The sequence below is a fragment of the Erinaceus europaeus genome, chromosome 12 (assembly GCF_950295315.1).
Source record: "Erinaceus europaeus chromosome 12, mEriEur2.1, whole genome shotgun sequence".
Taxonomy (NCBI): domain Eukaryota; kingdom Metazoa; phylum Chordata; class Mammalia; order Eulipotyphla; family Erinaceidae; genus Erinaceus; species Erinaceus europaeus.
Window position 1 is genome coordinate 35378485 of NC_080173.1, and position 23337 is coordinate 35401821.

The 23337-nt window shown below is 41.1% G+C and overlaps 1 protein-coding gene across 7 annotated transcripts in view; it reads left to right on the plus strand.

Annotated features, from left to right (window-relative positions):
* Nucleotides 1–23337, plus strand: part of ERC2 (ELKS/RAB6-interacting/CAST family member 2) — a 1141350-nt gene that overhangs the window by 1055197 nt on the left and 62816 nt on the right. The window lies entirely within an intron of this gene.

Genomic DNA, 23337 nt, shown 5'->3' on the forward strand with positions numbered 1-23337 from the left:
TTCTATGGCAGCTCTGAAGAAAACACAAGGATGGAGGCATAATAATGGAGAATGGGTAACTGTACCTCTTGAAATGAAACAGAATAGAAAAATGTTAATATTGACAGGTCTCATTAGTGGGGTTGCGATCTACTGCTAAGATAATCGTGCTTCTAAGGAGCTCTGCATTATGAATTTCATGCATTGCATTTTACAAGGTAGTCTGCTCTTAAAAGTTGACTTTTAGCTCTTAGAAATACTCCTTACTTCAGTGCTGTCTGCATTTTAATTGAATGTTGGTGCCTTTAATTGTTTCACTGTTATAAATGAAGCATTGAACTCTGGTGGCTTTTGTGTCTGGGGCTCAGCATCTACAGGATAGTTGCAGACTGTTTAACCACCAACTTAACACCACAAACTCCCTGGAGTTAAATGTACTTACGGTGACATGCAAAATGTTGTTGAACTTGATTGGCATTACGGTTCCATTTTTGTTCTGAACAAGGTGGATTGTGTGTCATGGTAACTTTTTTTTATTCAAGTGGTACTTGATAATACATTTAGTTTTGGGGGGACATTCATGAGGCATCACAGTGTTAAAGCATGATTGGGTCTGTGATTAAGGAAGTAGTTCTTGGGAGTCCATTTTAGCTGCTGTGCCCTACTCTAAATCTTGTCTTCATAGCCACTGACAAAAGACGCTTCTGGTGAGTTTTAATACAACAGCCAATGTGTGTTGTCCACAGAGACAATTTATTGGTATATTTCATCACTTTGTTGAATCTGTTGTAGCCCCAAGGATTAGTCTGCTGTCTCTTGTGGGAAATCCACAGCAGTTGATTTTTTACATACACCTTTCCGGGGGTCAGGCGGTAGCGCAGCGGGTTAAGTGCACATGGCGCAAAGTGCCAGAATCAGTGTAAGGGTCTTGGTTCGAGCCCCTGGCTCCCCACTTGCAGAGGAGTCGCTTCACAGGTGATGAAGCGGATCTGTAGGTGTCTATCTTTCTGTCCCCCTCTCTGTCTTCCCCTCCTCTCTCCATTTCTCTCTGTTCTGTCCAACAATGAATGACATCAACAACAATAATAAGCACAGCAAGGCTACAACAACAAGAGCAACAAAAGGGGGGAAATGGCCTTCAGGAGCAGTGAATTCATGGTGCAGCCACCAAGCCCAGCAATAACCCTGGAGGCAAATAAATAAATAAATAAATAAATAAATAAATAAAGGACTCAACCCCTGGATCTATTTGCTGGTAGAACCTGCTTCCTAATCATATCAGAATGCCTCCTCTCCTCTCCCTTTCCTGGATGAAGGAAAAGCACCACTGAAATTCTTCCAGGTGCTGAATGTTATCAAAGGACAGTTTGTCATATGAGGACTTGGGGAACCAGAAACATTTCTAAAGTTCTATATAAGAGACCATCTATCTAGGAAAAACTTGAAGAGAAACTATGTTGGTTTTTTTTCCCCTTTATTGAAGTATTAATGGTTTATAGTCCACAGTAAAATGTAGTAGTAGTACATGTGCAACACCTCAGTTTTCCACATAACAGTTCAACCCCCATATGGTCAATATGTCCCAAGACCTGCCCCCCACCCAGTCTTTTAGTTTGGTGCAATACACCAACTCCAGTCCAAGTTCTGCTTTGTGTAAGAAATAATGTTTTTACTCACATGGGAAAGCTAGTAAAAGTATAAATTGAGTTCAAGCAAAATTAAATGAGAAGTAAAGGCTCTGTAATGTTAAAGAGCAAACAAGTGCAACTTTCCAATAGCATGAGTGGAGCAGACAGGAAAAAAAGGTTCTAAGGGCTTACAGGTTATCCTGAGGAGTAACAGATCTTCCTTGGGATTCTTGTGTAAAACTACTGCTTCTGCCATCAATAAATGTTAGGGTTCTGGATCGCATTTGTGTTTTCTCCTGAATAATATTTTTGCTTTATTATTGCTCTTCCATGAGATTCATGAAATCAGTCCATGCCATCCCAAGATAGAAACCTTGTTGTCATTCTCAGTGTGGAGCTGCTGCCCATATAGTTAGCAAATTTCAAGGAGAATAGAGAAAATGGTGTTAGACATGTACTCCCTTTATTCTTCCATGAATCTCCACCAGCCCCAGGTACCCCAGAAAACAAATGCTTTGTGAAAGCTAGTCAATGTGTAATCCTATTTTAATCTGTTGTAATACATTTTATAGGGTTCTGAGCAAAACTTCTCATCATCCTTTATGACTCCTTTAAGCAAGTTTCCGCAGTTGTCCTCAGCTTTTACAACCGCATCATAAGGACTGCAATAATGAGATATTAGGATAGCCTTCTGTTTTTGAACAACCGTCACATGTTGTGAATCATATTGCAATCTGTGGGGCCTAAGGAGACATTAAATTTATAACTGAGAATGGATAATAGTGGCACATTAAAAATGAGCTCTTTCAAATATTTTTATTTATAGCCCTTATAAAAGAAACATAATAAGAAGTCATTTCATTAGGCATCAGCAATACGCTTATAATAGCACCAGAAGGCCTTGACTTGAATCTGGTGTTTGGGTGCTGAAATGAATCATAACTCAAAAAGAGTCCTTCCAAAAATTAAAACAAATTGAAATTAACATAACAAACCTGACAGTTCCTCCTTTTTTTGTCACTTCTAGTTACTAGCTTAAGCATGATTTATTTGTCTCACTATGATCCTTCAAGGGTGGTGTTTTCTGAGAGCAAAGCAGACTGGAGGAAAGCTTGCACTTCTAAAGAGTTTTGATGGCTCCTAGAGCTACAGCACCCCTTCCCCTTAAGCCTAACATTATCAGTCCTAGCTTTTACAGTCCGTAGAACCCTGGGGTTCATGGGGTTCTTTTTGGCTTAATGCTCTATTGTCAACATCTTAAAGTTCTTAATTTTAAGCAAGGGGCCCCACAGTTTAATTTTTGTACCTAACCCCACAACTTTGTAGTTGATGCTTAAAGCCTATATTCTATCTCTAGCTTACCTCAGCCCCCCCCCCATAATCTCCACTCCTATTTTATGTTTATTATGTTTTTTTCTCATTTTATTTTTATCAGAGTACTGCTCAGCTTTGGGGAAATTGAACCTGGGACTTTGAAACCTCAGGCTTGAGAGTCTCTTTGCATAACCATTATGCACCCTCCACACACACACACACACACACACACACACACACACACACACACACTTATTTTCTTACACTGAGAATTTGCCTTTGCTCTGTGCCTTACTACTCTGGTTCTCATGAGATTACTTTTCTAGCAACTTGTTGCCCTTATGGGCATCTTTGCCGTGCATACTCAACTGCCACCCTCTGACTCATTACTTCTGCTCTGAAAATGTGTTCCTGAACTCCTAACTGCATTTTCCATTTTGCTTGAGAAAATACAGGGGAAGCAACTGCTTAATTCTCTGTTGTTTTCCTTTAGGAAAAGTCCACTTGATATGGCAATTATTTGTGTAAGTGAATAGCAGCTCTTCATTTCCATTGAAAGGAGTTTCTTTCCTTAGAAGCCCAAGAGGCACTTTGGTTTGTGAACATTCAATGAGGTGGGGCAGAAAGGGCATCCTGTGAGAACTAGTGCCATATCTGCCTTGACATTTTTGAACATTTGAGCTTTTACGGTGAACCCTGGAAATGAGCAGGCATGGAATACAAGATCATTTTTATTTCTTGAACCACTAGAAAGGAGAAAGTCTTTTTAGATTGAAAACATATGCAAATATTTAAGACCTGCTTCATAAAAATACAGATGTGGGCATTAACAGGTTTTAGCATGGGGCTGTGATGCTAGTAGATACATCCTGTTCAAAATGAAGCACTGTAGCTCTATGCCACCCTCATGTGAACTGTGGTGCAATGAGTGCAAGCATGGCTTACAGTACACTTAGACATGAGGAGGGGATTTTGCACACATGGAAACAGTATTTGAAGACCATTGGAACTCCCTGGCATGCCTCCTCTGAGGAAGAATGAGGAAGGAGATGTCTTATTGTGTAGCCAGAAATGTTACACCTTGCTTACCTTCTCTTGACAGAATCAAAACACTAGGTCTGCATTTGTCCTGGAGCAAAAGAAATAAGTGACTGGGAAATAAATCATGGAAGGAGTACCGGATTGCCTCCTCAGCCACAGTCCTAATTTGCTTTTATATCTCCTGTACAGTAATACCAACTAGTATTTTTAATTTAACCCACATCTCCTAACACTGAAGAACTGATACATTTCTTCCTTCTGCTGTTGGCTGCTAAGACTTATCTTTCATTCATTCATATGTTCATTCAGTCGTTTTTCATTTAATTATCCATTCTTTAATCGAATTGTTAAATTTCTTGTTAGGTACTTATAACATGTGATGGCTTGGATAGACATGGCTGCCATCCTGTAGTTCTTGCAGTCTAGTTAACAGAAATGAGATCGTGAAGAATCAGATATATGAATGGGAAGCTTATACAGTCAGATCATTGCTTTGGTGAAAGCTAGAAAAACACTGGAATTAGCAAGGGGGAATATATTTATTAATTTACTTACTAAAGGGTGAGTGGCTCTTTAAGGACATGAGCTTCTCATCAAACCTTGGAAAGAAAAAGATCAGGAGGTATCCAAGTCTGGATAAGTGTTCATGAGTAGCCTCTAGCAAGCATGCAAAGGTGATAGGGAGCTTTATGGATTAAATGACCCTGAGCTATGTAATTCTGGGTATAGAGAATAAGACAGTGAGAATAAAAGAACAAGCAGGAAGAGATGAGATTATACAGGGCTTTGGGGTCAAAATGAAGAGTGTGAAGTTTCTCTTAAAATGCAATCAAACTAAATCTTAAATAGAGACATGGAATGATTTCATTCACATTGTAGATCAACCCTGACTTCTGTTCAGAGGGTCAACTATCATGCCTCATTTGTGGAAGAGTTTATGGTGCTGTCCAGGAGCTCAGTATGTGTGGGGAAGTAGACAAATGGATCCACTGGTGATGTGACTGGGAAGTAAAACTAATAAAACACAAATAGGGACATGGGAGGCGGTACCAATAGAGAATGCTTCCCGATGTCTACCTTGGGCATCAAAACCAAGGCAGGTCATTGCTGAAAGGTATAGGACTAAATTGGAATCCAGTCCTCTGTTTTTCTCAGTTATACTGGCCATAGAGAGACAGACATTTAATCTGCCATCTTTGTTAATTGCCTGTATCTCAGGAGGGGAATCTCTGATCTCATTTTGCAATAGCATGTAGTCTGTTAGGTTTAAAATTTAGCTGAAGATTATCCGGTTCTCAAATAAGAGAACTTGGATGTAAAAAAAAAAACCTGTAAATAAGAATCAGCAGTCATAGATGGGGGAGATGTGTGTGGGAGCACAGTGGTATGCAGAAAAGTTCCTGAAGTTGTAGAAAGTTGAAAGAAAATATGACTGACCTCAAGAGTCTGTCAGTCACAGAGCACTTAGTGATTTTTGAGCTGCCAAGGGTGATTGAATCCCCATTTTGAACATTTGAACATCTTATTTTCTGAAGCAGAAGCTTTCAGTATTTTTTTTCCAGGATTTAAGGGGAGAGGTAACCAAAATCAGGTATGAGATGTTTCAGGACCACCAGGACAAAAGGTTTGCCTGTACCCTGGATAAATGATATGTTTCTGTTTCATCTCCTTCCTGCTGGAGTCTATATTTACTTCTGTTCTCCTATGCAAGAACTCAGATCCTTGCACTTAGTAACATGTGCTGTTAACTTGGTCCCTATTTTTATCTTCTATGAAGGCTTATACATCTGTTGTTCAAAGCTTGAACTTGGATATTCTATTCAAAGTCCTTACAATCAGTAATTTATTTTAAAAAATACTTCTTCATCTCAGGGCTCAATTCTTACTTTATTATTAATCTACTGATCTTAGAAAAGCATACTTTATTTATCAGATATGGAAATCATAATGGTTAAGTATGTGAGATTGATGAAAGAGGGGGCTTAGAAGACAAAAGAAATGTCCAAAGGTGAAATGTCTGAATGGACATGGTTATTATGGCCATTGTCAGCTACATAGTTTCTAGCAGGCCTTAAAGCATGCTTACCTTAAGTAGAAGTGCTTTCCTCACACCCAAAGAAGCACACCCTCTTCAGTTACTATGAGTTTAACAATATCTAGGTAGAGCGAGGAAGGTTTGATCACTATAGACTATGAATTACTTCATGTTTCTAGAGAAAGGCATCTTTCATCTCAAAGAAAAATCTACTTAGTAATGTAAGGAGTCAATGAATGTTCCACAAACAACTTTGAGTTGATGAATAGGAGAGAGAAAAGGGCGATGATGTCCACTTTTTTTCTATTCTCAGATATGATGAAATTGGGGGCTGGGTAGAATTTTTTTATTCATTTATTTATTTTTATTCATTTTTATTTTTTCCAGAGCACTGGTCCCTCTGGCTTATGGTGGTGCAGGAGATTGAACTTGGGATCTCTGGGCCTCAGGCATGAGAGTCTCTTTGAAAAATCATTATGCTATCTCCCCTGCCCTGAATAGAAGCTCTTAAACAGAATCAAGTACAGTAGATAAGTTTAGGTGGGTGTTTTATTTTTATTTTTATTTTCTTAGAAGGGTCACTTTACAAAGCAGTGCATGTTGGCTTGGATATGACCACACTTTTATGCACTAAAATTTGGTTCTGAAATTATAAACACAGTGGTAATAAATGAACATGAGCCAGAGGTGGGAGACCTCTCACAGAGTGTTGTTACATTACATTACATCCTTCCTGTGCCAGGGCTGGTGTTGAGGGAGCACTCTGGCCTCTCCTCTGCCATTTGCTCTGTAGTATGGCTCTGGTCTGGTCTTGTTTAACCTCTTTATTAATGATCTGTAAAGGGGAGTAAAGAGCATGTGAAAGAAAGTCACAGATGACACTAATTTGGGAGGTGTTGGAAACACTAGCAAGGTCAAAGAAATCACACAAATGGCCTAGAAAAGGTTAGAAACATAGAAGGAAAGTAACAAATCTTGGATAAGTTCAGACACTCACATCTGGTGAAAATTAATCTGAGCCACAGATATCAATGGGTAGGAGGAGTGTGGAAAACTGAGTAATAAATGAAAAATATTAAACCTAGTGGACATTAGAAAATCCAGACCAACAGTCAGCCATTGAGAGACTGTCAGTGAAAGCAGGAGGGATGCTGATATCAGTTAGCTCTAGCAGAATGCTAGCAGGTGCCAGAAATACAGACATCACTATTTGTGGCACTCCTGCCCATAATCTGTATCTTCCACTTGAAGCATCACATTTTTATACATGGTGTCTGCCATAGTAACACCCACACTACAAGGAAGATGGAAAAGGTTTTTAAAAAATGCAACCATGAAATGAAGTCAGAACACCATTTAGGTGTTTGATGTAGATTAAAAACATTCAGGAGACATCCATACATATGGCCACAATGGCCTTTTGAGTGAAAGTGTAAGAGAGATTCTGCTTGGGAAATGAAAATATAAACTGGAATAGCCTCATTATGTCTCTCTCACTCCTTGTAGACAAAGAGTAGACAATTCTCAGAGAACTGATTGGGGGAGCCACTGCATTGTGAGCAATGCTAATGAGCTGGGCCAGAATGGTCATAGTGGTCAAAGAATTTCAATCCCATCTCTTTCCAACAGTCTCTACAGTCTTAACAAACTGCTAATACCAGAAAGCAGAATCTAAAATAATAGTGCACATTTATGACACCCCATGGTGACATGATGTCTTAGCCAGAATGACTATATTCCTTTTTGCCCTTGAGGTTATCAATGAACTAGCAACTTGGTCCTCAGGTTTCCCATTATTGCATCTTCTCTTGGGTAACAGAACCCCTGCACAAGGGAGCTGCTGGTTCAGATAGTTTCCAAGTGACCTCATGAAAGAGTTTCTACAGTTCCCCCACTTTGTATTAACAGCCAGCCACAAGCCACCTTCTCATAAATGTATCTACTGGAGAATTCCAGAAGAAAATATACATTCCGCCTAACTTCGTCTTCCAGAAATATAATGCAAATGTTAAGAACAACAATATACAACACACAGGACTTCTGCCTGCCTGTCTGTGTTCTAAGTGTTCCCCTCTCTATCCAGTGTAGGTCCAGCACTCCAAGTCACTGGATCACAACCTTCAATTCACAGGGCTGTTTCTGGAAGAACAGAATCCCTGAGATGTTGAATCTGCATTAGGAGCTCTGGCCTTTCTTTCAACCTATAGCAGCTTTCCTGAAGCTTGGAGATCGACCTGGCTCATTTCCACCCCACTTTCTACCTCCAATAAAGTGGGTTCCTCCTGCTACATCTGTATCCATGGTCATAGGGCACAAGAGGTTGAGAACTCTGCTCCTCCCCCAAGTATTTCCCCAATGCCCCAGTCATTGGGTATATGCACAGAGAGGATGTAGAAGAAAGCCTGTCTTGGTCTCCTCAGCAATCCTCTTCTCAAGGAAACATGTTAGGCCCAGAATAAAAAGTCAAGTGTCGTATGTGGTTGAAGATCACTCCATATACACTGTATCTTTTGGTCCATGAGAAAGAAGGAAAGGATGCTGCTCTGAAATTTAAAAAAAAAAAAAAAAAAAAAATCTCAAAGCTCACTTCCACTGGGAAATCTGAGCTGCCTAAGTCACCCCTTCACTTCCTCTTCCCATTCCTTTTATATTCATTGTAGAACATTCAGAACCTTTAATGAGGAACCAGGGAAAAATACTTCTTAAAAATCCTCAGTTAAGGGAAGTACGATTTTCAGGCATACTTCCTCCTATAGAAATCCAGTCACATAAATAAGACTTCTGGGGACAGACTAGGCATAAATGAATGAGCACTCAGGCCTTGGAGTCACACAAACCCAGTTCAAGTGCTGGTTCCACTACTCTCTGTGGCTGCCTTAAGCCTTTAAAGGCACTAAGGCTTGAATTGTTGTTGTTTACTCTGTCATACAAATGCCTTTTTATGTCAACAAATTGACATCTGTTTATAATTTTGCTTTCTGCCTTGCACTGCACAGTCAGGAGAGCCTCAGCAGGCGTGGGTGGGCGCCCCTGCAGCCTTATGGCGTGGTGCTGGGAGTCACATTCTCCAGTGGGTTCCTTCTTGGCAACTTGGTGAGACTCCATTGTTCCTCACTTAGGTGTCAGTCTAGCAGCCTGTGGTTGTCCTGAGTCAGCATGAGGCAGAAATAGAGCCCCTGCTGATCCCCCTGTATCCATTCTCCTTTCACTGTACCTTGATTTCTGATGTAACTGCATTCTTTGAGAGGAGTTTCTGTACAAGTCCCTCAAGGGAACATACAAACAAACAAAAACTAATACAAAAAACCCTTGGGGATTAAAATGAGTTGTCCCTTTGTCCCAAAGCATAGTGTTGTGGCTGGGTTCTGCTTATAGGAGGAGTGCAGGGTCAGGGGTGGGGTTGCTGCCCTTGTTGCTGGTCACTGTTTTTATTTAGTTTTTGACAGGGTACCAGCTGAGAAGCATGATGAAATCATGTTGGAAGAAATCCTTTGTGTTCCTCTTTGTCTGGAGGCAGGCATCACACTTAAAAGTGAAAGGGCAGCTTGATTTCTTCTGCAACAGGAAGGCCTGTCCAGCTCACAACATCTCCAACACATCTGAGTCGAGAAACACCATCCAGCCTCAAAGCCACTCAGTACAATTGACTGCAAAAAAGAATTGTCCTTCCCTCTCACGGAATGTGGAAGGGAGAGAGGGAGAATGAGGAAGTGTTCTGCAGCCAAGGAGCAATCTTTGTCCCTTCTTATACAACAGGCTTGGGACTGGGTGAAATCTGAGATGTCAGATAAGAATGTGACTGTGTGTGTGAGGGTGCAATCTGAGATACACTAGATGAATTTTTCCCCCACATTATTATTTTTGAAAATTATGAATGCACAGACATGTTTGCTAAGGCTAGGCTGTTAAGCCATTTCCACGCTTCTTGGGTGAATGTGAGCACCTGGGGATGGAGCACCTTGAGGCTGGGGTCTCCTACCCATGGAGTTCTCCTAGGAGCTTTATAGAACTCGGTGCCACTATTTGGCATGGCTCTCCCCTTGAGCAGGAGCTGGGAACAAGGAACAATGGGTCTTTCTTTCCTTCCTTTTTATTTCTTTTCTTTTTTTTGGGGGGGGGGTTTATATTTTTTATTTTAGTAGTGATTTAATATTGATTTACAAAATCACATGTTATCAGGGGTATAAATCCGCTCCATTCCCACCACCAGAGTTCTGAATCTTCAGTCTTCCTGCTGCAGGCCACCACAGTTCCCCCTAAGACTGTAGAAATTGGCCAGCCATCATCTCTACAACTATCTGTCTACATTTATACATAATTGCCCCATTTTTTCTTCCTGATCCAATCCTATCTTCCCCTCCAAGCCACTCATAACATTACTACCTCCATATGTCCCTCTCCTTTTCCTCCTCTATCTCTGAGTGCTCATGAAGCTAGAGTTCAAAGAGTTCTTATCTTCTTCCTCCTATCACTTCTCCCTGCTGGGAGTATGGATTAAGATTGTTTTTGGGGCGCAAAAGGTAGGAGTTCTGCCTTCTGTAATTGCTTCTGTGCTGGACATAGGCCTTGGCAGGTCGATCCAGACCCCCCAGCCTGTTTCTGTCAGAAGGATGGGCTTTTCCCCTCCTCTCTTGCCCTATCACTGCTTGGTAATGGCTATTAGGATGTGGGAATTGTGAGGCTGAGGTTAAGCATGGTGTAGACCACCTATGAAAAAATGGGTGCCTGAAAGTATAGCCACCACTATTTTAAAAAATTATAATATGGCCTGGAAGGTTGCACAGTGGATGGAGTTCTGGGCTTGCATGCATGGGGTTCTTAGTTTGATCCACAACATTCCATATGCCTGAGTGATATTCTGATATCCTCTCTCTCTCTCTCTTTCTCTCTCTCTTTCTCTCTCTCTCTCTCTGGGCCTCTCTCTCTTTCTCCTCTCAGTCTTCCTCTCTCATTCTTCTTCTCTCTATATATTTCCCTATTTATGAATAAATAAGGAGAACTTTAAAAAGACATTTGAAATTATAATGAAAGAATTCTGTGTTCAAATGAACTTAAAGCAAACTGACCTAGACAAAAATAGATGGACTTCTTCATTACAGACATTCTCTGAGCCTTTGCTAAGCCATTTGTCACACTCTGTGAGAAAAGGTGTTGGGGTTGGGGGTGACTAGGTTACTCATGATTATTGCTCATGAATCTTCTATTCACCAAACTTTGTTAGTGTCCATATGACAAGTTTAGGGAAAACTTTGCTGCCACTTGCCTGCTCCTTGACGTTCAATCAAGATGGGTTATTTGCCCTAGTAAGTGTAGTTACCACCAGTGTTTGAGATAGCTAAAAGAGAGCTTAAAAGAGAGAAAGCATATAAGCAGCACTACCATTACACCTTTATTTCATTTTCTATGTTGTGCAGCTGTGTTTTGCCCAGTTCTCCTAGAATATAGTGGGCATTTATAATCAGTGTCTAATCATCTATATAAAGAAGAATTTGGTACCTTTCACTAAGTTGGCTTCATGCTAGTAATAGTGTAGGGACTCTGATGTCAGTCAGGCTAAAAGTATTTCCAGACTCTTGTGCTACTTACAATGTGCTGGCCCCCTAAGTCAAAATTCAACAAAAAAATTCTATAATGGTCAGAGAGTAGATATTTTAGGTGTCATGAACCCAAAGGGAAAACCCACAAATTTTCTTACCACCATTGATGTCACAGGAAACAAATGTCCACAAATTTTCAATTGGTGAAATTCAAAATATAATGACTACAAGTTTTTGTAATACATGCCCATTTATAAGAAAAGAAGGATTGTAGGGGAGTCGGGCTGTAGTGCAGCGGGCTAAGCGCAGGTGGCGCAAAGCACAAGGATCATCATAAGGATCCCGGTTCGAACCCCGGCTCCCCACCTGCAGGGGAGTCGCTTCACAGGCGGTGAAGCAGGTCTGCAGGTGTCTATCTTTCTCTCCTCCTCTCTGTCTTCCCCTCCCTCTCTCCATTTCTCTCTGTCCTATCCAACAATGACAACAACAATAATAACTACAACAATAAAACAACAAGGGCAACAAAAGGGAATAAATAAATTAAATATTAAAAAAAAGAAAAGAAGGATTGTTGGAGGGGGGGGAGTAAATACTGTATCACTTAGTTACAGCTTGAAATTAGTATACTTTATCATTGAAATTGTTGCAAGTAATCATCTCAATGCTAATCTACAGTGTATTTCATTATTAAACATGTCTGTCCACTCAAATAGGGAACACACATAGTACTGAAAATACTGCCAAATTCTAACTGTCCTAGTGCCATTCGTCATGTACTGAATAGCAGAGTAATGAGAATGTGCCACAAGCCATCTTGATGGCAGCCACTCCACTGCCACTATAGTGCCAAAGCAGGAAAAACAGTGAGGAAATGAATGGTGTGACTCTGTGCCAATCCAAACCATATTCACAGATGCAACTTTTGAATTCCAAATAACTTTCATGTGTTGAAAATATTCTTGTGGTTTTTTCAAACTGTTTGAAAAGATGGAAATAATTTTTAGCCTGCAGGTCATAGATATGTGAGTGGCAAGCTGGGCATAACCCAGTGGGTCATCACTTGATAACCCCATTCTAGGTGCTTTCGAGTCTTGATCATCCTTCTCAGTCCTCATATCTCCCTAGGTGATAGGTGATAGTATTATTCTATTTTGCATATGAAGAAACTGAGACACAGAAAGGGAGTTCTTTGTCCAAAGTCACCTAGCTGAAGAATGTGGGAGCTGAGGTTGGAACACATGTATGTCTGACTTCAAAGCCCTAAGACTCTTGTTTGTCTGTATTGATTCATTTTGCGTTGCCCAAGGTGACCTGCCAGATTTCTACTTCAGTCCTCAAGCTCTTCACCTATCCCCTATCTCCTGAAGAGGGAAATATGTGTCTATTCTTCTGAAAATCATGATGGCAGCCAACAAGAGCCCCACCATTTTCTTCCTTCCACTTGGGATTTTTCTCTACTGAGTTCTCTCTCCTTTATACCTTCATTCAGCTTCGCTTTCTCCTTTTTGATTAATGCAAGAGTTCATGGGATAAGACTGAAAGTTTTTTATTCCATATCTGCCCTTAATAACCGTGCCCTTAGACAGATACATCTGAGCCTCAATATCCTCATCCAGAAAATGTATGTATGTGTTTTTTGGGGGGAGGGCACTCCATTCTGCTATGGAGTGTTTGTGAAGAAGAATTAAATTAAATTAAATTAAATTGTAAAGTACCAACGGAGTGCTAATATAGAGTAAGCACTAAATCAATTCTAGCCCTTGTTTTTATTTTCTTTCCCCTATCTCCTCTTAATCACCTGTTAGTCTTGTAGCATCTGTATTTCTGTAATTACTTATCTGATATCTACTATGTGTTATGCAGATGTAAGTGTCTACTTGGTGCCTGTCCCCTGAATCTGGGTGACTGCTAAGTACCAGCATGACTACTGGAGCTTTCATCAACACACATTGCCAGAGAAACAGATGGAACCCATCTCCCTGAGTGTCTTCGTGTTTTAGATCCAAAGCCCCCCTGCTTGGAATGGGTTGGACATAACTTTCCTAGGGTCAAGCAAATGGTCTAGACAGCAAAATATATATGCCTAAAAATTTGAAAGCCCTTAATACATAGCCCTAATAAACTACCACAGTTAATAGTCTGTTGGAATTAGGTAGATGAAGAAGCTTAAAACCTTTCAACCATTGAAAGAAATATCACCAAGATGTGAAGTAAGGAGAGACTCCAACAGAGGCTATAAAGCAAGGAAGTTACCGAGAGAATGCTGGATCTGCTTCCCCCCACCCCCTGGCTTCCCACCCCTAGACATTTGTGCTCTCTTAGCTTGGCTGGTCCAGAATAGATATAGGAAATATTGGAAACATCTTGTAGAGAAAGGCAATATTGCATCTTCTTTGCCTGCAGAAAATCATGTACATGCTTGCAGGCTTTGGTGTATTCTTAGAGAGGCTTGCAAAGAATTGTGCAAGCAGGGTATGTTCCAGGAGATTACGGCTCCTTTGTGTTTCATGTTTCATGGTTGCCAGCAGCTGGCATCTTTCAGAAATCACATGAAAAGTGGGCAGAGCTCCTTGTGCAAACTTCTGAGCTGAAAGTTAAGGAGACTTTGTGTATAACTCTTAATCTCATTGGGAAATTTTAGGGTGAAAAATGTAATTACATCTGAAATGCCAACAACCAAGGCCAAAGGAATGTCTCCTCTTTGGAGGGTTCTTTGTTGATGAGATTAAAGGCTAAGCTCTTGTGCTCCTGCCTACAAATTATTCAGATTATTTGAAAAGAAATGAAAGAAGACACTGGGAGGAAAAAATGTCACACATCATATTATGTAGGACTTATCTAATGCTCACCTGCTTGGCAATGAGTTCCTCAAACATTTATTGAGAACCTATTATGTGCAACGTGAGCAAAACCTAGACAGAGAAGTCCTTGTACCCATTTAAGATAAGGTTCTGAAATACCTGTCAGCATAAAACTAAAAGAATTCAAGGACTCTGCAGTCTGGCACAGGGCAATTTCACCTTACATTCTATTCAGATTGTCACGTCTATATGAAAATAGACCAGTATGAACAATTCAATTAACCAACACAGAGGTCTATATGATGTGGCCTGGATACCAGTATTAGAAGTGATGGGGCAAGGGTATAAAACACAAAGGAACTAGAAGAAAACAGAAAGCTGATATGTCCACATTGAAATGAGGGGCTGTGGTCACTTAACAGATCCCAGTGGAGTCTCATAGGAGGGCAATTCATAATAATGAGCCGATGTATTCATAGATAGAGAGCAACTATTATCAAATGTTACCTCTGTCCACATGTAATCCCACTTAGCCTTTCCCTACCCGACCCATAGGTCTTAGGCTTTTCTGTCTGAGAAAGAAAAAGTTAATTGTGATTCTGACATTACACAGGGAAGTTCAGTGAGGAATCTCATCCTGTAGTTCACTACCACACCCCATGCTCTTTCTCCTATAGTATGTAGCCACCAACAGCTACTATTACAGTAAAGAGTTCTTTAGAACCTGCTTGTTAGGCCTTATAAAGCAGTATCCCTCAAGTGGGTTAAGACCTAAGGGTTTGTGAGGCAGCAGACACATGGATGAAAAATCAAATAGTGAGTATCTATCTGTTGAACTAGTTAGCTAGCTTTCTTTCTATCTTTATTATGTGTCGCATATATTATGTACAATGCTATATTATATCTACCTTATATGTTGAAAATCTGTTAGCCTCCCAGGCTAACCCACAACAGCCTGTGTCATGTTTCTGAAATTCCTGGGGTTGGGGAGCTTACAAAAAGATCATAGTCATAATGTAATGGGAAAGACAATGCTATTGAATGATAACTCCAGGCACTGGTTAGTCTCAGGTCTAACACTTCAGGAGACATGGTTTTGTTTCAAAACAGAGTGAAGGAAGGTAATTCTCATTTCATGAGGTTGTTTTGAGGATGAAATCTGTTAATCCATGAAGTGTTTGAAATGTTGTAAAAGGGATATAAATGTTAATTACAGCGATAGATGTAGACCTTTGAAATGACACTGAAGGGAATTTATGAATACTTTTAAAGGTTTTAGAGAGATATGACTGCTATTGATTTTTCTGCCTGATTTTTTTTTAAAAAACAGGAATTTAGTTTTTCATTGCACCATGTCACTCACATGCATGCTATGTGCATAAGTCAGCCACCCAGAGATCTACAACTGTCCACCTCAGTTAAAATCACAGAATGCTACAACCAGGTAGTAGCTATCAGAGTTGCAGTACAAGGTACCAACTTTTCAGCTTTAAGAAGGTCATCCTGAGCACTGTGTTGTGCCAAGTACTTTACCTAGTACTTTGCAATGTGCTGTTTCATTGAACACCCCAGCCTCCCCCCCACCCCCACAATGAAGCCATGAGTTGAGTACTGTTATTAATCTCATTCTGAAGCAAAGAACACTAGTCCCTAGAGAATTTCAGAGAAGTCATCCCATGATGGAAAACCAGTGGGCAGAAAAGCTAGAATGTGTACATGGGGAGTTTGCCTCTAGGGCACACATACTCTGCTAGAGGGGCCTCAGCCTCCACAGCACTGGAGGAATGGGGTATTTAGGATACTTTGCTGTACACCTGTGGATTGTAGGGTGTTGAACAGCATCTCTGACATCTACCTTTTTAAAATTTTATGTATTTATTTGCCTCCAGGCTTTTATCACTGGGGCACTGTACTGGCACTATGAATACATTGTAACTGGTGGCCATTTTTTTTTCGCTATTTTATTTGGTAGGATAGAGAGAAGTTGAGTGAGTAGGGAGACATAGAGAGGAAGAGAGAAAGACAGACACACCTGCAGACCTGTTTCACAGCTTCTGAAGCATTCCCCTCATCCCCCACGGGTGGGGAGCCAGGGGCTTGAACCCAGATCCTTAAGCAGGTCCTTGCACTTTGTACTATGTGTGCTTAATAGAGTGTGCCACCACCCAGTCCCCACCTCTGCTTTTTATATGTCAGCCACAGTCATCACAACAACTAGAAAAGAACTCCAGAAACTACAAATGTCCCCCGGGGGACAAAGGTTGAGAATCACTGCCATATACCCAGATGTTTCGTAAATGTGTGGGATTGATTTAAAACATTATCTGACTTTTATCCATAGGCTGAGGGGCCTCACATTGTTCTTGTAGACTGAAGAGAGGGGCTTGAGCTTTTGGAAAATGTACACACCTTAGGACCTGGACATAAGTGGCAGTCAGTGACTACATGATAGGTGTAGGTACAGAAATATGACATCTACATGGAGACATGACAGGAGACCCTGATTTGAAAGAGACACACACACAGCTGCCTTTAAGAACCCTCAGGGGTCCTGCTAAAGTTCACTACTGACAGCTGGATGACCTTGGACAGATCATTTAACTTCTCAACTCTATTCCCTCCTCTACAAAGTATAGACAGCATTTGTTATCACCTTATGGTGGTAATATGAGTTCCTGAAAGCACCTGGAACCCTCATAGAAAGGGCTCAATAGATGCTTGCCACTTCTAATTCTACCTGCATAGGGATGGTTAGTGGCTGAGAGAATAGGAGCGGCACTCAACCCAGTTCAGCTGTATGCTCAGTTGAGCAGCTCAGTATTTTTTTTAGGGATTTGTTATATATGTAGTAGAAAGGTAGAAGGAGAGAGAATAAGAACCAGACATCACTCTGGTACATGTGCTGCTGGGGATTGAACTCAGGACATCATGCTTGAGAATCGAATGCTTATCTACTGCACCACCTCCCGGACCACACAGCATAGTCTTTATGAACCTCAGGTTTCTTGTTTCTAACACCTGCCTTTCAGAATGATGTGAAACTATGAGATGGTACATTCAAAGCCCTTGTCCTGTGCCTGGATCTAGTGTTTGCATTGTGATAGCATGACCCTCTGTAGGGTTTGTATTGGATTCTTCCAATATTTTGGAATACGCTGGCATAGCAAAATACTGCACACTTAGTGGCTTGAGCAGCATGTTTATGGTTTCACTGTTCTGGGGAGTAGAAGCATCAGTAGAGTTGGTGCATGTGGCAGAGAATTGGTCTCATGCCTCCACCTTAACTTCTGGTCTTTTTCAGGGCACCTGTGACATACTTTGGTTTCCAGAGATACCTTCCTGGTCTCTCTTGTTAGCTTCACATGACTTTCTTTCTGTATGTGCATCTATCTATACCAAAACTTCATTTTGAAAGAGTGGCATCATAGTAGACTAGGGCTCTACTATGACTAGGGCTCTACTATGACTTTCTCTTAAACAGGTGTAGTTATAAGAATACTTTCTTCATATTCTGCACTGGGAGGTGAAGATATCAGCATGAAAATTCAACCCATCACAGGATCTTGTGAATCTTCTTCAGATTGCTGCCAACTCTGAAACCCCACTGAGGGGATAAGGAGGTATGGAGTAGCTTTAGGCCACTCAGTAATTGAATCTCTGTGAGCACTGGAAAAAGTCCTACTTTAGGAGCCAGAAAATGCATCACTTGAGGGAAATATCTTGACTGTTTTGATTTTTTAAGACATTTATTTATTTAAGAGGAAGAGAAAACCAGAGCATGACTGTGCCATGTGCAGTGTTAGGGGTTGAACTCAGTATTTTATTCTTGAGAGTTCAATGCTTGATCCACTGTGCCACCTCTGAAGCCACCTGTTTGGAATTTTGTTGTTGTTGTAGTGTTGTTTTAATATGTTTTCCTGGTTGTGGTGTCTCTATCCTCTGGAGCTGTGTGACCATCTTCTGTATGTTACCCCTTCCCCATTATTCTACATACAGAAGAGGAGGGTGACTGCTGCATAGGCTCCTTGACTGTGGCTCTCCAGTTGCTCAGGTACTGTCATCATGATGTGTAAGGAAGAAAGGGAAATGTTGGTTCTCACATGGGGACTGGGCATCTGTTAACAGGCCCTCCTTCTCCATCATTGCTTGCCTCTCCCCATCAAACGCAGACCTGCTGCTGAAGTTTTCAAAAGCTCCCTGTGTTGCGAGATTGAGCAAACTTGATCTTCCAGGTTTAACTTAAATATTGTTTCCATTTTGAAGCCTGTCATGTGAGTGTACCACAAAGAGTGTTTGGTTCCCCCCCACCAAAGCCCTGGGCCGTGGTATGTAGGCAGAAACAGAATACTAGGAAGAAAGAGAGAGGCTGAAATGGATCCTGGGCTCAGGGCCTGTGCAGAGACAAAGCAGGATGTAAGTAAAACCATTACTTCTCCCTCCTGATCAAAGGCAAGATGGTAACCCTGCCCCTCCTCCCCACCACCCAGCAAGCAATTAACGGCAGCCTTGTGGCTCCTTCAGTGTGACAGGGAATGGGCAACAGGACAGGCTCTGACTGAGCAGGGGATGGATGTGGAGGTGCCCTGTGTGCCCAGGTTGCATTTGAAAATTGAGTGAATTATGAAACTCTCTGAGGCAGGAGCCACACCAGCCAGCCTTGCTGACAGGTAACTCTTTTCATCTCAATTCAGGGCTGATGTAGCCATCAGAAGTCATCAGTAGGGCTTGAAAATAAAAGGTTAAACTCACAGGAGCCAAGTAGACCAAGTAGACTCTGGTTATTTACAACCACTTAGAATCTGAATCTGACTCTGCAGGTATGGGTGGGGCCTGGGATTTCTGATGGAACTCCTAGGTAGGGAGGAGAGTGTGGGGTGGTGGTGGTGGGGGGAGAGATGGAAACTCAGGGAACTTAGAATTTCCTCTATTTTATTTATCTGGCATCTGGACTTCTTGGTGATGTTACTGCTGCAGGGGTGTAGGATTGCACTTTGAGGGGAAGGGAGTACATCCTCAAATCATAAAAATGTTATAAAGGCATGAAGCTGAGTGAGCAGGTGAGTATCTGATGAATTTGAGAAACAAGCACCTAGTAGAGAGGCAAATGGTACTCAATGAATGGAGCTTCCATACTGGTAGGCACCAACAGCAGTGCAGAGTGAGTAAGACCTTGGGGCCCTGGTTTTTCCAGACCAGGGAGCCAGAGGCCAGTGTGATACTCATGTTTTCTGCAGTTACTTGCTTGCATACCTATTTGGTGAATGGTGGTTAACCCAAAATGAAGTTGTGACTATTATGTTTCTTTTTTATAGGACCATATTTTAAAATTATACTTAAGATAGACACAAAGAGAAATTGAGAGGGAAGGGGAGATAGATAGATAGGGAGAGAGAGAAAGAGAGAGAGAGAGGGAGAGAGAAACACCTGCAGCCCTGCTTCACCACTCATGAAGCTTTCTGTATGAAAGTGGGGACCAGGGACTTGAAACTGGTACACTGTAATGTGTGAGCTCAACCAGGTGAACCACCACCTAGCCCCACGTTTTTTCTTCAAAAAAAATTAAAAAGCTATAAAAATGCGAAGTTTTATGTTAAAGTCCTTGGGAGGTAGCAATTAACCACTTTTATTTTTTTAATTTTTTAACATTTCTTTTTTATTACTTATTTTCCCTTTTGTTGCCCTTGTTTTATTGTTGTAGTTATTATTGTTATTGATGTGATCATTGTTGGATAGGACAGAGAGAAATGGAGAGAGGAGGGGAAGACAAAGAAGGGGAGAGAAAGATAGGTACCCACAGACCTGCTTCACCGCCTATGAAGTGACTCCCCTGCAGGTGGGGAGCCAGGGGCTCGAACCAGGGTACTTCCACCAGTCATTGCGCTTTGTGCCACATGCACTTAACCTGCTGTGCTACCGCCTGACCCCCTATTATATTTTTATGTATTCTAGATAGACAGAACTTGAGAGGATTGTAATGTGTGTGCTCAACCAGGTGTGCTACCACCTGGCACCCACATTTAACCACTTTTATACCTTCCTCTCCAACCTGTCCTTCAAAATGAATGGACCACCATGGCACTTGCAGTGTAACCCCTAACAGGTGATCTGTAGAGGAGCTGGGGACAAGGGCTTAGATGTACTCTGACATTTGACATGTAAACCTAAGACTCTGTTCCTTTGAAGCTAAGAGAACTGATTCTAGCTCCTTTGAGACCACTAGGACCACCAGAGCAGTCACTCACAGATTACCCAAAGAATGGTGCTGGAGGGGAGCTTTGCAGTCACTTATTCCAGCCTCTAAATAATACAAATGAAGGAGAGAACTGCTAAGAACTTCCTCCCTGGGGCCTTTTCCTCTTTAGCTGGCCACTCTTACATGCACACTGTGAGTTTTATCCCAGGGGTCTGCAGAGGGTTAGAATCTGCTCTTTAGGATGCATTTTTTTCCAGGGGTTTCTTTGTTTGTTTTGTTCTATTTTAACATGAAGCAGAATTGCCTGCATTCCAGATCTTCCTTGCCTGTATTTTGTAATGGAAACCATTTCCCTTCTGTCTATCCTGTCTTGAGATTGGGTTGAATCTTGTTTATATGGTTATCAGGATTTTATTTTCTGACTTAATTAACCAAAGCCAGATACCAGCATTTCCCAGATTGAATAGTGCCATTTGTTTTATTCTTCAAGGATGTATTGAGCGCCTACTATGTGCTGGGTCTGTGCTCACAGTCATTCAGAAATTAGAGAACAAATAACCCTCTCTCCTGCAGCCTGTTTTCTGCTTGGCTCTACTGCAGCAATGAATAAGCATAGAATTTTTGGCTGAAGTTCCCAGAGGTTATTCATTTTAGCACTTTGGCATGCTTTAATTTATAAAACACTTTCAAATACGATTGTTTCTCAGGTCCCACAGAGGTATGCCCAACCTGGTATATTTTACCCATTTGTTTTAGTTCACAATTATTTCATGATTCAATTATCATTGTAAGAGAGTTAGCCAAGATGAAGCAAAGAGTTGAACAAACAGATGGTTTTCTTTTCCCCTCTGCTCTCCAACTTCAGACCTCTTCTTGGAAACAGTTTACTCCTGTTAGTTGGCAGCTGTGCCCTTCATGTTCACCTACAAAATGTATGTACTTTTATACATTGTATTTGGGGGGAAATGAATAATGCTATGAAGATTCTTCTGTGACTTTTTTTTTTTCATTTAACTGTGTGTCTTGGAAAGCCTTCCATTTTAGTTTATCTGAAACTACTTCATTCTTTTCTAATAGTTATAGGATTACTCCATGAGATTCCTCTGCCAGGTTTTACTTAGCCACTCACAGTTAATGTATATTTAGGTTTTTAGGCTTTTTGTTGTTGTTATCATATACTTGACTGCAGTAAATAACTGTGTGCATGTTTTTGGACATGTGTACAAGTAATTCTGTTGAGACTCAGAATTTCAATTTTTAATATCAGATTAATGTAATAAGCCTATGAGAACACTAATGGTTGCCAACTGGCAAAAACATTTCAGGATACATCCCACTTTCCCAGCCCTTGCTGCCCTGCTTAAATTAACTCAGGATTGCCAGAGAGTCTTCCATGTCTGCTTGCTATTGGCTGACATTTTGGAAGCTTAAGTAGAGCCTCATAGGTAAAATCTTTAGAGCTATGATGTTTAAATAACTGTAAAAGGTATGGGCTTTATTGATGGGGGGGAATGTGGGAAAGAGCAGAATAAAGGGAGTGTCTGTCCCTGAAAAATGGACCAAGTGCTCCATGTTGAACAAAGCATTCATTTCTCAAGATAGGAGGTGGGCCATTCTTTCTGAAAAGAACATTCTTATATTTTACTTCTCAGTGAAGCCAGTTCTGCAAAATCACCAGCCCTAAATATTTAATGATTATGCTGTGTTGACATGGATGGATTCTGTTGCAGATTTTGAAGTGCACTGACAGGGTGTGGTGGGAATTCCAAAGATGTCTTCCTAGCTCTTCCATCCCTGGTTATTCAACCAAATGCTCATCCAGCACTGTACATTGAGCTGATCTTGTAACAGGGAGAACAGCCTGGATTATCCAAGTGGATCCAATATATGACATGAACTCAGGAAGTAAAAAGGAAAGCAGAAGCATTAGAGATGTGATGGAATGGGGACTTGAGGCAGAAGGTGAGGTCAGAGAGATTCTTAGTGTGAGGAGAGGCTTTGATGTGGAGGAAGAGGCTTTGAGCCAGAGAATGCAGGCAGCCTCCAAAAGCTGGGAATGGCTCCTGGCTGACAAGGAAGGTCCTACGACCACATGGAGCCTAGTCCTGCCAAGGATTTGAATGAGCTGAAAGTATTCTTCCCCAGAGCTCCAGAAAAGATAACACCCTGCCAAAATGTTGATTTTGGTCTTGGGAGACCCAGAGCAGAAAAATAATAGATAGATATTTTTAAGTTTCTAAACATGTGGCAATTTGTCATGATAGCAGTAGAAAATGGGTAGAAGTTAAGGCTGCATCTATGTGTTGGACAAAGCAGAAAACAACCCATAAAGCAGGCCAGTCTATTTGTTACTTCCTAGAATCTGAGATGGGGTAGAGTGCACTGTTAGAATATAGAGGAGAGTAGCTCAAGTCTTCTTAATGTTTACACATGCTGTGCTAGGGTCCTTCACATCAACCCTACAAAGGTTAGTGCTTCTATTATTATCCACACTTTATAGATGATAGCACTAAGCCTCAGAAAGACTAGGTACCAGGGCAGGAGTCATACAGTTTATAAAGAGCAGTACTAAGACTCAAACCGGCATCTATGAGACAATGCACCTAGGTCTGAACACATGGACACTATATCTCAGTGTATTCCTCCTCCCCCAATGAACTAGACTAGTGTGTTTCCAAATACCAAATTACTGATACTAAAAGTCTCTCTGAGCATTCACACTCCAGAATACTAATGTCATATCAAGCTGCTGCTGACCTTGTTTTAATGTCCTTGGAATACTACACCACCAGATGCTGAGCATTGAGGG